This window comes from Ylistrum balloti, unplaced genomic scaffold, assembly GCF_031769215.1.
Source record: "Ylistrum balloti isolate Yb309-2 unplaced genomic scaffold, AGI_CSIRO_Ybal_v1 Utg372738, whole genome shotgun sequence".
NCBI classification, from domain to species: Eukaryota; Metazoa; Mollusca; class Bivalvia; order Pectinida; family Pectinidae; genus Ylistrum; species Ylistrum balloti.
In genome coordinates, this window is record NW_026783159.1 from 6,666 (window position 1) to 9,805 (window position 3,140).

The 3,140-nt window shown below is 33.3% G+C and overlaps 1 long non-coding RNA gene across 1 annotated transcript; it reads left to right on the top strand.

Annotated features, from left to right (window-relative positions):
- Window positions 1-500: 500 nt before the first annotated feature.
- Window positions 501-2,820, top strand: LOC132564758 (uncharacterized). Its single transcript, XR_009554909.1, has 3 exons — window positions 501-585; window positions 1,831-1,886; window positions 2,631-2,820. It is a non-coding gene; the product is annotated as an uncharacterized LOC132564758 (long non-coding RNA).
- Window positions 2,821-3,140: the final 320 nt, after the last annotated feature.

The following is a 3,140-nucleotide window of genomic DNA, read 5'->3' on the forward strand; positions in this document are numbered from 1 at the left end:
CTTAACACATTACGGTCCTGACTGTAGACACGAATGCCATTGTAATATTAGTGGATGTTCAAACAAAAACGGGACGTGTCAAACACTCGGATGTACAAAGGGATGGACAGGACCATCTTGCAATATCGGTAAGGTGTACAATATCGTATTTTAAAGTATTGTTGTTATATAATTTTGCAGTTTGTTTGAGATATCGCTGTAGAAACCTTTTTCTACATACAAGTATGCAGACAGTTTATTAAAATACAACTGCCTGCTTTAAAATCTGTACATGTAAGATTTTCGTATTTTCTGTCAGGAATGCTGATATTACGTATTTTTCTTTTTTAAATCTTCTACACAGCACAAGATAAAACATCGTGTCAGGAAAACAGTCAACACGATACTGAGGTAAGCAAGAACAATATTGACATGTTCCCCCGTTTTGTGTTGAAAAAGAAAAGCGTGGAATATCAAAACTGAAAAATCACGAGTTTAAATTCATGTCCCTTCTTTGTTGTAGGTATTTACTGGCTACGCGTTGCTAGGGACCTTTCTTGCTGTTTCCACGGGCTGCAATGTCGGTTTTATAATCTACTGTTTCAGGTAAGATGACCACAGAGCTCAATTCTGAAAGATAGATTTAAAATTTGTATATCTGAAAGGCACAGTAATATTTTTCAAATTCTGAAGTATTCTCCGTTAGAGTCAAACAATCAATTAAACATCATCATATAGCTGTTTCATCCTTCTAGGACTCGTCAGTGATGATAAGGGTATGAATTTTAAGCCTAGAAGGCAAATGAGGATGATCCAAAATGATCGAAAGAAAGGTCAAAATTTAGATGAAGATGTGCATGAGCCCCATAACTAAATGCATTTTAAAATATCTGATAATTCAAAAACAACGCCATGTGTATATTTTGAAAAGTGCGGTTTTTCGATTAACTTAACGAAGAATGGTAAAGCGGCTGGTTATGGCAGCATAACTGTTGAGCATCTTCAATTCGTGTCAAACATTATCGTGGAATTATTAGTGAAAATATATAACAGTATAATACAATATGAAGTATGTCAAGAGCACTTCAAATTAGGAATCGTTGTTACGCTGTATAAAGGAAATAACAAAGACAGAATTGATATCAATTGTTATGTTCATAAAACCGAAATGTCGGTGCTTCAAAATTTTATTGGGAAAATAATCGTCAGACGGTTAGTTTTGTTTGGATGAACGGCTTTCCTTCGAAATCCAAACAAGGAAGAATCATCTCCGCCTTGTGTATGAACAAGACAACTCGACCCAGGGAATACTGATTGGAAACATACATATAACTTGTATATTATTAGCGGATGATACCTGTGTCTAACTGGAAGTAATACATTGCTACAACGGTTCCTAGATATTGTGTACAACTATTCATGTAGATGGAGACTGAACTACAACTCTAACAAGAATGCAGGTGTACTCTTTCTTCCGGAAAACACCATGGCAAATGTAACTGTGAACTTAATAGATATTGAATGGACGCATAGCGACAGTGATACTGAAAATTTCCATGAAAGAGAATGAAATTATATAATAACAAATGATGAACTGATTAAGCATTGAATTTTTAAATCATTCCTATCTTTACTTAGCATTGCCTATCCTATGTCACTTCTATAGTATTCCGCACTGCACTACCTTAACCTGTTTATAATTTCATAGAAAGGAGGACATAAAGATTATATATATATATATATATATGACTCTATGTATATATAACAGAGGAGCAGAACGACACTGGGGACACAGATTACATGGACATTGTTTAAATATCAAGTATAAAAAGGACTGTTTCTTATTTTTAGAATGCGTTCCAGGAGCCAAAGATCACCGAAAGCTATCAAAGAACTGCAAACGTTTTGTAAGTATCTTTATATAAGTATATAAGCATTGATTTTTAGCCTTAATAAGTATATTCCTATTTTCTTATTTATTTTGGATATTTTAGTACACCAAGTATAAAAGAAAATCTTATACAGAATAATATATAGAAATTGATAATAGAAAGCTCAGTTTTTGTTATGTTTATAGTTTGTTGTCAAAATAAAAGTCTAGATAATTTCAAGTTATCGATTTTAATTAATTGTTATCAATTAGTAACATCAAGTTAAAACAAATGCGCTGTAATTAGTGTATTACCATTTATTACATAATTTTTGTTATGGGCACCCGTGTAGCAACACCTATCGGAAATCTGATTGGCTGAAGCCCCACCCCTACATTGTTTCTAGTGATGTTATCGGTATTGTGCTTTATCAAGAGATTCGGAAAGTCCGAATATCGCCATTTCAGAATTTATACAAATATTACTTATTGTTATTTTGACTTGTTAATGTTTTCTAATTTTGTAATATACATATGCTTACTTTCATTCCATCTCGTGTAAAACAGAATATGTATGTATGAAACACGTTACGAACTACTGATTTCCAAATTTACCGAGCCTTTGTTGAAAATTACACCTGTTGTCATCTTATCAATCTATTAAAAAACGTGTACGATTCTCTTAATCAGCAAATGTCGTTAGTACCATACAGGTAGGGACTCACGGATGACATCTCTCCGCTTTATAATGATATATTTACAGTTTTCATTTCTTTTGTAGCGAAATCAGACCATGAGAGTACGTATGAAGGTTTAGATGTAACCAAAGTTGACACTACACGCAATGTTTATGACACTTTAGTACGACCCGAATGAGACATACAGAAGGACATAAGATATCTTTCATGCGACGTCGAAATGACATAACCATTATTTTAATTTGCGATTATGAATCACAGGAGATTTTTACTGTTTTTGTACCATTCGTCTTTCGTATATATTTTGCATATTCGTATATATTAACTCCATGCTCGGCATAAATTACCGGAGGAACAAACGGCTCTAGAATAAGCATGATGTTGAAATGTGAATTTAAGATGTCATTTTAACTACAGTTTAACAACTTCAACACTCTCAAGTATTTTAAAGGCAAATATGACGCTCTAAAGCCAACTTTCTCTCAACTCGCTCTTTCCATTTTGCCGCCGAATTAAAAACATCTTTTTTATGAATATGTACAAACGTTACACAGTGATGTGTTGAGAACAACACTATTCACCATAATCAGAGT